At 37.8% G+C, this 14246-nt stretch overlaps 1 protein-coding gene across 1 annotated transcript in view; it reads right to left on the bottom strand.

Moving 5' to 3' along the window:
• LOC137397436 (small ribosomal subunit protein uS5-like) overlaps positions 1–14246 on the bottom strand; it is a 476780-nt gene that overhangs the window by 36841 nt on the left and 425693 nt on the right. The gene's annotated exons all lie outside the window — the stretch shown is intronic.

Below are 14246 nucleotides of genomic sequence, written 5' to 3'. Positions count from 1 at the left end.
GACACATGGTAATGGACAATATCAATGATTTAGAAGCTTCTATATCATTGATAATACAAAGAGTGACCAAATACAAATTAAACTAATAATTTTCTGCTGTAGAGTTTTGATTCTTCTTTTTAATATTGAGATACGTGTGACAGCAGGCTGTTTAGGTCTACCACTACATCGCCCGTCGGCAGCTCATTGTCGAGGCTGTAGGTGTGATCTGATTGTCAGAAGCTGCAGGTTGCTCATCATCATGGATAGTAGTATCACCGGGTGTAGTATTTTCAGGGTCAGGTATTATGGTGCTGGCTGCTGTCTGAGATGTTCTTTCACGTTTCGGCAGGCTTTCTGTTTTTATGGTTGGTGTCCGTCTTTTCACAGCTTTTGGTTGAAGGTAGGTTGGATAAGCTGTAAATATTGTACGTATTGCGTCAGATTTTAGCATTGGTTTTCTTCTAATACCTGGTGGAACCTTGTAGCAGTCTTTCTAAAAATGTCCACCACATAATACAGAGCTTGATGTTGGGTCCAATCCTGTCTTCGCACTGTCTTTACCCAAGCATTAAGGGTTTCAACTCGTTTCTCATTTGGAAAGCTGTGAAACGCCAGATCTGAGCATTTCTCAGGAATGCTTGAACATCTTTAGGCACAGCACCAGCTGGGGCTTGACTTTTTCTTAGCCTAAACATTAACAATACATACATGTAGTAGAATGAATATCATTAAGTTTCTTGGAATGAGACAAAAAAGGCATTTGATCAGTCATGCCAAGCTAGATTACAACCCTATCAGCTGAGAGACAAGTTTGTAATATGTGTTGTTGTAATCAGTCTAGACACTCTTTCTTTTGATAGTCCCAAGCATTCATTCACTTCACTTTCAATTCAGAATAATCATAGAAAGGCATGTTCATTGTTATGAGACCATGATAAGACAAGTAAGCTCAGTTTAGTTGGTAGTTAGTTTGTTTCCAGTAGTTTCTTACAACGTGAACCAATGGTATAGTACACGTGCAAAGGTTAGGTTTACCAAGCATTTAAAATTTTTATTGTTGGTTCACACACCTGGGGTGTTGTAGTCTCCTCTGATGACATTTCACCAATAATTTGGTCTTATTGTAACGTTTATGACTTACAAACTAGTAGGACAAGCATGCTTTCTCCACTAAAATTGTTGCTCAGCTCAAGGCTCTGTTTCCGTGATGCACATCACTGCGACATCACGTCGTGAGAGTAACAGCCAATTATAGGCCTCACTTTTGCTCCTTTGTAATGATAGCTATTCGCCAATCTAGGGTTTACTATATCTATGCTGCACCCTAATACAGCGGAGATGCCGTTATACTTTGTTCTAGGAGAGTAGAAAAATTAAAAAAACATGTTCTCCAAGGTCAAACGCAACCCCTTAGTAGCCCCTAGCACCCACCAATTGAGAAGGACTGCTTCAGACAATGTTGTGCGCTAACGCTAAGTTTGTTAATATAGCTGTAAATATCACACCTTCTTACACATTCGTTGAACAATTGCACTTATTCTGTTGTGTCTACATAAATATTATAATAAATACATAAACTGTTGTGCTTACATAAATACACTACACTAAATATTTGCAATAACATTGCAAATATTTAGTGTAGTGTAATATTTAGTGTAATATATTTAGTGTAATATCCAGTGTTCTTTTCGTTACATATTATGTAATGAAAAGAACATTGGAATTGTCAACTGATATTTTACACGACACCTGTTCATCTGAGTAGACTTAATATAAAGAGTAGAAAAGCTTGCAACACCCCATATCTATTTTAGAGTCTGGAGCTGTAGAATGGTAGTCAGCCATCGTAAAGTTGAAATAGGCAATTGGACTGTCAGGCTAGCTTGGCTAATGAATGTATGATGAGAGCCTACATTGACGTTTTGTGAGAGCGTGCTTAATACGTCGTTAAGTATTGAAAGTATATAATTATTCTATGGGAACATGTGTATTAATTTTTTGTAGATATTAGCTACTAAACCAGTAAACTTTATACAGAGTGAGCGGCATTCCGCTAGTGCCAATGATAGATATTCAGGTATGCAAACATCATTAAAACCATTGTTACATGTTTAAGCCGTTTCTTTGCAGCAGATAGATACGTTACTGTTTTTATTTAAGGTTTGGGATGAAGAGAGGAAGACAAGGTGGCGAGAGCTTTTGCCTCTTTGGCACAGCTTTTGGGCTGAAGAGCCTATCAGCTCAGGCGTCTGGTCTACGGCTGAAGATTACACCCAAGGGCGGACCAACTTAGTCTATGATCGCGTAGTTAATGGGGCACTCCCATTTGTGGTTGCCTACGATACGGAGAAAGCAAAGGTTGGTACAGAAAGTTGTTCAACGCTGTTGTTCTGAGCATATAATTTTGCTGGAGCTTCTTTTACATTAAGTGACTAGATTTTTGATGGTTTTCAATTAGGTGGCTGGGTGTCTTCGGAACTGCTTGGTTTATTCTGAGGAAAAGAAGAAAAAGGACTCTGAAAGGTCTGACATTGGTAGAGTCAAATTTGAAACTTATGGCTTTCCAAAAGAAACTCTCACAAGGTTAACAGCTTTAGGAGAATTTGTGAATCAGCTAACAACTATGGCTGATGTCTTCAACAAGTTTTCGTGAGTATTTAGCTTGAGTTCCATCAATGTCTACCGTTGGATTATATTCGGATAAAATCGTCAGTCGCTATTTGATCAGGCGAGCTCGCTTCTCCAATTATCGACAAATGTTGACAATTTGATCTTAAAAACTCTCTACAGTTGAACTACTACCTACCCATGAGGCTACAAGAATTCATTTCCATATGTACTTTGTATGTTAAAACCGTCATAATATATTATGTTGAAATGATTATTCCTATAATAATACACAGTAGTTTGTTCAATTTTTTACAAAGCTCGAACACCTTAATAAATACTGTAGATGATTAGATGACGCATTAAAATGAAATTATTATATATAAACGGCAATCGTTGTCTGTCTGTCTATCTGTCTATCTATCTATCTATCTATCTATCTATCTATCTATCTATCTATCTATCTATCTATCTATCTATCTGTGTGTCTGTCCGCTTTATAGAGTACCGTACTTTTCCGACTATTAGCCGCTACTTTTATATAAGGGCGTGTCTATTCTGCGGTTTTTTTCACCGCTAGGGCGCATTAACGGGAATCTCCGGTTAGTACACGCCTCTATTATAATACGTAACCCGCTATTCATCGTAGGGATGGACGATAAATACTGATATGCTAATAGTATGAGTTGTCTTCTCGATATATTGAGTCACCGATAACTCCCAAATATTAGCAGTATAAATAAATTACCGTATATGGCGGTCTTTTTTTTCGATTCGATCGTTAGTTAGTTAGTAATCTTTTATTTTGCTGATAACAAAATAACAAAAAGCCTCTATTTGCAGGCATATTATCCAATAAAACGGAAACTGTAGAAGAATCTTGAATGCAAGATAGTAGTGAACAATTCATATTTAGTTTGAGATTATTTGTGTAAAAGTTAAAAGAAAATTTACATGAGAGGATGACTTCTAATAAGTAATGCAGGATAGCTTATACAAAGATAAATTGATTGATATCTCCACTACTTAATAACGTTGGATTTGCCGCTGTTCGTGATAGTGGGTCATGTTCATTTCCTTCAGCAGCCGAGTTACTAATTTTTTTCCAGCTACGAGTAGGCCTACTGTAACTTACTATTACAGAACTTTCACGAGTACTCCGAGGGTTGCGATACGCTATTGTGAAAAGAAAGAGAGCAGCTGCTATCGACTTACTGTCACCCTGCATCAGCCATGACCAGCTATACGTCGCCTGCTCAAAAGTAGGCACACGCCGAAAACTGTTTCTTCATACGCCCGACAGAAAAACCAAAAATGTTGTCTATCCGCATGTGTTGCGTTGAACTAAGGGAGAGAGAGAGAAAGGGAGAGAGAGAGAGCGAGGAGGGGAGGGGGGGAGAGAGAGAGGGAGAGAAGGGGGGAGAGAGAGGGAGAGCGAGGAGAGGGGGGGAGAGAGAGGGAGAGAGAGGAAGAGGGAGGGAGAGGGAGAGAGGGGAAAGAGAGAGCGAGGAGGAGAGGGGGGGAGAGAGAGGGATAGAAAGGGAGAGAAAGAGGGAGAAGAGAGAGGGGAGAAAGGGAGAGAGAGGGGAGAAAGGGAGAGAGAGGGAGAAAAGGGGAGAGAGAGGGAGAGCGAGGAGGAAAGGGGGGGAGAGAGAGGGAGAGAAAGAGGGAGAGAGAGAAAGGGAGAAGAGGGAGAGAGAGAGGGGGAGAGAAGGGGAGAGAGGGGGAAGAGGGAGGGAGAGAGAGGGGAGAGAGGGAGAGAGGGGAAAGAGGGAGAGAAGGGGAGAGAGAGAGGGAGAGAGAGAGGGAGAGAAAGAGGGAGGGAGAGAGAGGGGGAAGAGGGAAGGAGAGAGAGGGGAAAGACGGAGAGAGGGAGAGAGGGGAAAGAGGGAGAGAGAGAGGGAGAGCGAGGAGGAGAGGGGGGGAGAGAGAGGGAGAGAAAGAGGGAGAGAGAGGGGAGAGAGGGAGAGGGGAGAGACGGAGAGAGGGGAAAGAGGGAGGGAAGGAGAGAGAGAGGGATAGCGAGGAGGAGAGAGGGAGAGAGAGAAAGAGGGAAAAGAGGGAGGAAGAGAGAGAGAGAGGGGAGAGAGGGAGAGAGAGGAAAGAGGGAGAGATGGAGAGAGGGAGATGTAACTGCATATTTGGAGTTGTTTTACGGTATGAAAGCCAACTCTCAATAAACCTTATGCTGCCCGTGAATCTGCTCCTGTAGACGGGTAATGCAGCTAGTTATTATATAAAACTATATATAAAGACAGTTAGTAATGTAAGAATCACTAATAATTATGGCAAGGTTTTTATTGTTACTTCAACTGAGTGGTACCTATTTAGATGCAAGTTCAGAAGTGATGATACATATACGCAGAGTAATTTATTCTAACCGAGATGAGGTGAAGTTTAGACAAACTTGACCTTAAATTTTTAATAATTTTCAACTTTTATTTTCATTAGCCTTCTCAATTTTGCTTATCAAACTGCAATGTTTTACGAATCTTCGGAAGTCGTATTTACTTCATGTATAGATTTAATATACGCTTAAATTTTTCATCATGTGTTGAAAAATCGATACAGTAGACACCCCTAAAGCATAAACCTCCTTTTACACAAATTCCACCGAACATAAAGAATTTATGTAAAGTTTTTGCATTGTGTTAGGTAAGGAATTCCATATAACGTAAGAGTCAAGTTGGCGCAAGTTCACAAATATGGTTTGAATAACGAGAGTTCCATAGTTAGCCTTTGAAATATCATATTCTTTTTTATGTATTTAGGAGAGAAATCTGCGTATAGGGGTATCTCTATTATATACACTAGAACCGCCCAAGATATATCTGAGCTGCGCGCAAAGTAAAAGTCCATCCAGTGTTGAAAATAAAATGAACTCATAGTTTATTCGGGATTATGCAACATGTGATTGGCTGTTCCAAGTTGTTATTTGACGCCATTCGCTCACGCATTTACATCACGACGTTGTTACTGGGCGCTGCGCCTGCGTGTTCCTGATCCCTGGTGCTGCAAGCAAGGAGGCGTGATCGCTGTGAAAGCCGCGCGACCTGAGGCAATATATTCTGTACCCATCATAATAATGGCAAAACGAGCAGGCAGTGGCAAATCCAGTCACCAAGTAAAATAGAAATGTGGTTCGTTTAAGATAGAATGGCTGTCGGAGTATGTGCAAGCGGGAGACAAACCAGTGAAATTTGGTAAAAAAAATTTCCTTTCGAGTGAGAAAGGTCTACTCTGTAAAGGTAGCAAGTGAGTTTTCGGAGAGTAAGGTGTGGAATGAATGGAAACTGCACTACCTCAAGCATCCTATTCAGCATAAAAGTCATTTGAATGCAATAAAAATTGTACAACGACGCACGATGGGAATGGGGATCACCACATTATTGGCAGAGAGCGCCAAAGGCCGAGAGAAAAGAAACAAGCTGTCACTCGTAAACAAATCCAACCCCGATCACGTCAAAGTCCTCATCGACAATGTTTTACTCCCCATCAAATTGAATAGATCAATGCTGTCGGTACAACAAATTCACGACCACATGGCAGGGTATGTGAGTATACCAGCCAGTTGTCGAAGTAAAAACTATGCTTTTCAATTTGTGGATTCAATCAATGCAATAGTACAGAATGAGACGATGGGCAGTGTTAAAGATGCACCTTGGCACACCCTTCTAATATGTAGATGAGAGCACAGACATAACGGTGCACAAAATGCTCGTATTGTACATTAAATATAGAGAGATAAATAGCTTCAATCATAAAACTGCGTTTGGTGGAATAATCCAGCTGACAGCTTGCTCTGCTCAGGATATTGTGCAGGCAATAACCCAGTTTTACTCCAAGCATAAACTAGACATACAGAGAATGGTATGCTGACCTCCGATAGTGCCTCAATAATGCTAGCAAAGCACAATGGAGTCGCAGCTTTATTAAACCGGCAAATACCACACCTAACTGAATAACACTGTGTGGCTCACAGAGAGGACTTGGGCATTGATATTGTGTGGAAAGATGTGCCTGTGATGTGTTATGTAGAAACTTTTTTTGAAACTGTATATTGCACTTTAACCAGATCCACTGGGAAGAGGGGAAAATTTGAAGGTATGGCTAAGATTTTTGATGAAGATACGTTGTCATTCAGGCCTCTGAATGGTGTGCGATGGCTGTCCCGGCATCAAGCTGTGAATGCTGCTCTGAGGAACTACAATGTACTAGAAAAATACTGCAAGAGAAAATCCACTAATAATAGAAGTCTAATAATAGAGGTCTAATAATAGAGGTCTAATAATAGAGGTCTAATAATAGAGGTCTAATAACAGAGGTCTAATAATAGAGGTCTAATAATAGAGGTCTAATAACAGAGGTCTAATAATAGAGGTCTAATAACAGAGGTCTAATAACAGAGGTCTAATAACAGAGGTCTAATAATAGAGGTCTAATGATAGAGGTCTAATAATAGAGGTCTAATAATAGAGGTCTAATAATAAAAGTCTAATAATAGAGGTCTAATAATATAGGTCTAATAATAGAGGTCTAATAATAGAGGTCTAATAATAGAGGTCTAATAATAGAGGTCTAATAATAGAGGTCTAATAATAGAGGTCTAATAATAGAGGTCTAATAATAGAGGTCTAATAATAGAGGTCTAATAATAGAGGTCTAATAATAGAGGTCTAATAATAGAGGTCTAATAATAGAGGTCTAATAATAGAGGTCTAATAATAGAAGTCTAATAATAGAGGTCTAATAATAGAGGTCTAATAATAGAGGTCTAATGGTGAATTACTGTTACAAAAAGTTAAGCGATTCAAGGTTCAAGATTACTCTCACTGTTTTGGAAGATGTTTTGGGTGAGCTGGATCAACTCTGTGTTTCTTTTTCAAAGAAGCAATCTGACTGTGATGGAGGGACACTGTTTTGTTAGAGCAAAGATTGAAAATTTGCTTTCCCAATACTTAAATGAGAATGTTCAGTCGAGTGCTCATGTCAAAGGTGTTATCAGAGTCTCATCAGCTGGTGACAGAGATACTAGTAAGGTGACTCATTTTATACATAAGCTCTGTGATCACTTTGATGCTCGCTTTTCAAAGGATGAATTAAAAGAATGGTCTGCGTTTGACATTGAAGCACTGAGCTCAGACATCAGTTTTGATTAGGGATCAGCAAATATTGCAAGATGGGTATAGAAGTATGAGGTCATTCTCCAACACCCACATTCTGTGGAGGACATCACCATTGAATATGCTGAATTCCAGTACATAGTGAGGCAAAAACTTAAACATGGGACAGTCAGCACATTCTCAGATCTGGTGGCTGCAACACTTTAATGTGAGAAGCTAAAGAAGATCTCACAGCTTGTGGATATATGTGCTACATTTTAAGCTTCTAGTGCAGACTGTGAGAGAGGCTTCAGTTTAATCAATCGTATCAAGACAGCAGCAAGAAATAATCTTCAGGTGGCACATCTGAATCAGCTGATGCGCATAAAGTCAAAGCTAGCAGAAGATGGGGCCATCAACCTGGGCAAAGTGTGCAACCACTGGAGAGGGGAAAAAACAGACGGAGAAAACAGCGTAATTTTTCAATCAGTTTTTAGCGCAATTTCAATTTATTAAAAATAATAATTGTAAAATATCGTTTGTGTAGGTGCCCATAAAACAGTGTAGTTCAATATTTTGCACATACAGTTCATTGATGTGTTATGGATTACAACACACGGCATTGTGTAGCGTGTTAATGTTTTAACTTTTTTCTGAAATATTTACAGGCCTAAATCCTTCCAGAGCAAGATCTACTCAGAATAAGGACTCTTACACTGAGGAAGAAGCAAACAGATGCATTCAAGTAACAAAGACACCCACAAGAAGAATAAGGTGAAGTTTCAGTACTCAGTCACATCTGTGCTTATCTGGTGTTGTTTACCAAGACATTTGTGTGTATTGATCAGTAACTTCTGTAATATCAGTTCTTGTAATAGAACAAATGGTAGTTAAAATTGTGTATGTATTTCTTCTACAGGCAGCATTACATGAGGAGATTTTCAGACTACAGTTGGTCCCTCGAACCCAGTGAACAGCAGCACTCACTCCATGATCAGAGTAGAACACTGTCACATTGCAGTTCATGTTTTACCATAATTTATACAAACCAGTGTTAAACAGCTACGTTAATATGCTACACTTTTTACATCGCTTTTGAGTTTTTCACTGAAAGTGCACAAACACACTGAATAAAGAAGTAATTTGATAGAAATTATTGTTGAAATGTTATTGTTTTATTTAAAACATGCAACTTGAATGTATGATATGAATATGATACTGCCAGACCACAATTCGCATGGCAGGTGTTGCTCACAGTGATCCATGAGGCCGCTCGAGGTGTTTGTATATTGGCTCAAATACAAAAGAATTAGTACCATGGCATGAGGGAATGAAGGGCAAATAATAAGTACATGAAGATGCGCAATTGTTCAGAAATATCTAAAGGCGCCAGAGTGTTGGCCTCTCAAGCTGAACATAACGAGTTGAAATCTCAATGAATGCAATCTTTTATTTTACCCTCTAACGCTGGCTTTAAACGGACAGGCATATACTGATCTTATTATAGTAAAAGTATATTTTTTTTACATTATTTTTGGACATACATAAATTTTTGTAGCATGAACCTTGCTGTCAAAAACAAAATTTGATTTAAATTGACATTGAAAATGTGCGTTCCCCTTACTTAACTTTATGTAAAATTACCGTTATCATGGCCACTTAACCTACCGAAAGTGATAACAAAAAGGGGAAAAGTTGTTAATACAAACCAATAATACTGCAGCTACTGTAGAATCATTATAATAAGAAGTTGAGTTTAGTTCTTTTTCATTTTGAAAGACCAAAAGGGTGAGTTTGGGAAGATCTTGGATTGGATTAGGCTATTTACATCTATTTTATGCTTTGTATAACATATAATCCCTATAGCGCAAATGTTGTCAGGACAAATTATATACGTCGTAGAAGGGTCTACTGTATGTTAAGGCGACCATAAGTAAATGTATTATGTTACAGAATGTGTAAAATGCTGATAGCTGTAAGCTTAAAATGGTTTGACATTTGATTTTGAATGATTTTATCAGGTTATCACTCTGGGATATGGCCTGCACATTTGAAGCCTACACCCATGTAAGTGATGGCTAATCCCCATTCATTTGGCTGTTGGCAGTTATGCTACCTTGCAATGAAATAGGTTTTGTGGCTGGATATCTTTTAGTAGCCATCCTTACTAGAAGTCCCACTCTGGACCCTAGTGTGAGCATTCAATGCATTTGGCTAAACTGTTCCAAGTAATTAAATGTATATAATATTTAAAACAAAATGTGTTTACAAAATCAAACACCTTGGGCTGGTTTTTATGAGCATTCGTATTTAAGGGTGGGTTACTGGTGAACGTATGAGCGTCGCCGCTTCTCTTGTGGATCAAATACTGTATCCTGGCAGGTGAGTACATATAAACAATGATACAGGAAGAAGCTCCACTACGCAAGTAGATCCAGTCATCAAAGTGTAAAGCTAGCTCAACTCTTTTACTCTCGTAGCTATGTTTCTTCTCTTATTACTGCTTGTATTGGAATACCAGATGAAGAGGTAACATAAGGTTTTGGTTTTAGAGTGGATGAAGCCTGGTGTCTGCACACATTAAGTGTAAGCCCTGATTACAGAAGAAAAGGTATCAGTACCCAGCTACTGGCCAAAGGACTGGAACTCGCTAAAGAGAGGGGCGTTACTCTTGTTACAACTAAAGCCACCAATCGTAACAGTCGACACATTTTTAAAAAGTATTTTGACTTTGAGACAGTGTTAGTGTTATCATATGCCGAGCATTATGGGAACTACTGCTACATGCCAGATGATGTCAAACAACATCAGCCTAGCGCTTCAGTGCTTGTCAAGCGGGTGTGAGAATGTGGTGAATGTAACAAGCCTATAGTATTTTTGACATGACAAACATCAGATTCCAAAACTTCCATTTAGGATTGTATGAAAGTTTATATCACCGCTTTTCTTATTGTCGCACACCAAATTTTTATTGAATATGCTGCATTTCGATTCAATATATATTTAAGGTGATAGTCATTTTTGTTGTAATAGGGATAAACATGCATTTTGCTTACAATTGTTGGCATGAGACAACTAAATCAAATGTTATGCTACCTATAGATGAGGCGCTACTTGCAAATACATATCTCATTATAACTAACAGTACATCAGCATTGAACAATTTCTTTTAGAGTTTTCTCACCCGATTAAATTTGCCACGTACTTTAAAGCGCCAGACACTTTAATATCAATGCAGGTAAACTTGTTCTTGTACTGGAGTTTATTAGAGCTAATTGTTGCTACGCAAACAATTAGCTCTGATGAAAATTACTACACGAGTGTAATGACACCAATAAAAATAATTTTCAAAGATCTAGGCCTATTGTATACTGAGGCTACAAATATCTGATTTCTAACAACACTTTTGTTACGGTTAAATTATGGAGCTAGAATGTGAAAAATGTTGTATCATGGATAGCCGTAACTGCACAAAATGTCATGACCATTTTGACTTGAAATCATACCAATCTGATTAATGGCAAATATTATCAGGCAAAAGCATTGTTTACATTGATTATAAGCTAAGTCTTGTAAGTTGTAAGATACCGTAAAACCTCTAATTGAACGCCACCTCTATTTGAACGCCACCTCCAATTGACCACCACTCTGAGAAAAGGGTTGAAAAATAGAACCCCACTCTACATTTGACCGCCACTGTCATTACTTGATCTTTACAAGCCCATAATACCAACTGACCAGTATTCCATCATTACTTGACACTAAAATATATCAGGCATTATTTTAGCCAGATAAAATTTCATGGGTGTATAATATGCAACTAGCTAATACCCTTGCAGGCCGTAAGGGTGTATAGCGAAAACTTTAAAATCTGGTTTTATATTTCTGAATTGTCTAAAATTAGGATATTTCATGTATTTTGCTAGTATGGTTAAACAGTGGTTTCATAACAACACGCCCATTTTTTTAATTGAGTTGCCATGTACAATTGAATTATTGATTTGGTAGCAATGCACTTGAAATGTAATCAATAATGATTGCTCATTACTGGAATTATCTGACACTTGAGAAACATAGAAAATCTTATTTTTGATAACTCTTCTGCTGCCGAATGATTGGTCAGACTTTTTGCCACACCTCCACCAGAAACGAGGGTTTTATAGCTTCAGGAAGCGATGGTTTGTTTTACTGATTAGCTAGGAAATTAATTTTTAAACCCTTTAAAAATTAGGCTGCAGCTGCTTAGCATATTTATAATACCTGTAATATTCAAATTTATCGTCATAAAAGTTAATCCAAGCAAACAGACAATCCCAAATGATTTACTCAATACATATTGATTACCTATCAACTGTTTCTTGACTCTATGAGAATCATTTCAGCTGCAACTGATTAATTGCCATCGGAATGACAATGGCCCAACTAACTTTTGTCTTTGAAACGTTTGCCACCAATTTGGCAACAAAAAAGTTGAAAGTTGCACAGTTGGTAGTGATAATTAATTAAAATTATGGTTATTAATAAATTATTCATTATCGTAGCAGAGAAGTTTAATACAGTGCGAATAGGTATTGTACGCATTCATCATATCTACCTAGGCAAGCTCGCTTGTATTACGATGACTAGTGTAGATAGATAGCGTGCTTGACACACACGTTTGACGCTCATGACATACATGAGCTCAAGTAACACTGGTCTCAATGTTAACAAGCATTTTATGGTACTTTCGAGTAATGGATACGTCTAATATACAATTATTGGTAGTGAAGCGCTGGGTAGCAAACAAGTTCGCAGCTAGGCTACACTACTCCAAATATGTAAAAATCTTTCTAATACAGATTTGGCTACTTACATAGCATTTTTTGGTTAATTTTTCATGGATTCAGGCAAAAATACTGTAAACCAATAACAGCCTTCAATATGATGATTACATCGTGCACTCCTGATTACATAAAAGAGCACATCTAAAGCAAATTTATTAAATTAATCTCTGTAGAAGTACTCTTTCATATAATCAGGAGAGCATAATGTAATAAAAGAAAGATTTTTTTCAATATCTGAATGAAGAACAATATCACAGAGAACAGGAAAAAAGAGATAAATGAACTAGTGTAAGTACATTCCATTTACACATGTAATAGTAATATTGTCGCACAAGCAATGTTCCAAATCAACAAGTAATTCAGTCACTCATAACTGAACAATACATATAAATCATTTAGTTCTTGTACTTCATGGTGTCAATATTGTGGACTTTTAGCCTGTCGTATGGCAGTCTAGAGAGTTTTCACATTGCACTGACCTATAAGAATTATACACTTAGATTGGTTAGAAACGGGCCTTCATTTGTGAAAGCAAAATTTGTGACCAAAATAAAATGACATATAAATGTCATTTTATTTTGGTCTTTATTATCTTCATCTTTTGTATTTGTTATTTTTTGTCTTGTTTTTTGAAGATATATTTAAAAACTTGACTTAGTATTTTTGCAAGTATTTTGTAGTACACTGTTATTGTTGGTATTTCTGGTTATTAATCATCCTTGCTAGAAGTTTTAGCTAGGTGGTGGGCAATCATGTGCTGAACAATATGAAAACTTGTTAAATTGATAATTTTTATCTAGTGAACTTTGCTAGTAACAATTGAGTAAAATTAATTGAGGTGATTAAAAAACTTTTCTGAGTGCAAATCGCTGTTCTAAAAAAAACTGTCGACGAATAATTTGAAACTACTAATGAAATATTTCTGCCTGAAAGATCGAATAGGCTTGTTTACTTTGACAAGGGTTTTGCTTGGCTTGTCATATTGGAAGTGCTGCTATGAGGCAAAAAGTGGGTGTGCAAAGTAAGGCACGTATACCTTACACAAAATTGAACAAAACCTTTTCTGGAGGTGCTATTGTAAGTCAATTACCAGCTTGTCTGATCAGCAGCTGACAGGAAATACAAAGATACGATGCGTAAAAGACAATTACGCCAGTCGGTTGAGTATCATCAACAAGAAACTGATCGTGCTTGAACTCGTATGAAATTGCGTCGCAGTGACCCAGCTTGTAGGGAGAAGGAAAGAGAACGCGACAGAGAAAGGCATTGGTTGGCTCGTAAAACGAATCCATTGAAGAGGGCTGCGGAGAAAGAAACAGACAGATTGTGCCAAAAACAGCTTCGTGAAGCTCATAACAATAGTTTTGAAGGAAATAGTAGTTCTCATGAAATTTTTGTTATTGTATCTGCCATGTAGCTTTTGTATTAATCACTATGTATCTTTTTGTATTTGAAGCTTGTCTAACGATGTTGTTATTGTGATACCCTGTTTACATCATTGCGTATTTTCTTTGCTGAAAGATACACAAATATTTGTACTTTTAATGTTGTCTCGATAATCAACCAATGACTGGAAGCCATTTCTTTTATAAAATCACAAGACATGACCACAATAAATCCCTGACTGTAATGAATATGAATAGAATATTTAGACATACACTAAACCTACTAATTAATGCCCTATGACAGTAAAGAAAACATTTATAGACCCCTGCCCTCATCCCCCTCCTCT

Source organism: Watersipora subatra, chromosome 1 (assembly GCF_963576615.1).
Source record: "Watersipora subatra chromosome 1, tzWatSuba1.1, whole genome shotgun sequence".
Taxonomy (NCBI): domain Eukaryota; kingdom Metazoa; phylum Bryozoa; class Gymnolaemata; order Cheilostomatida; family Watersiporidae; genus Watersipora; species Watersipora subatra.
Note: the sequence above shows the minus strand (reverse complement) of the source record. Positions and strands in the feature narration are given on the sequence as shown.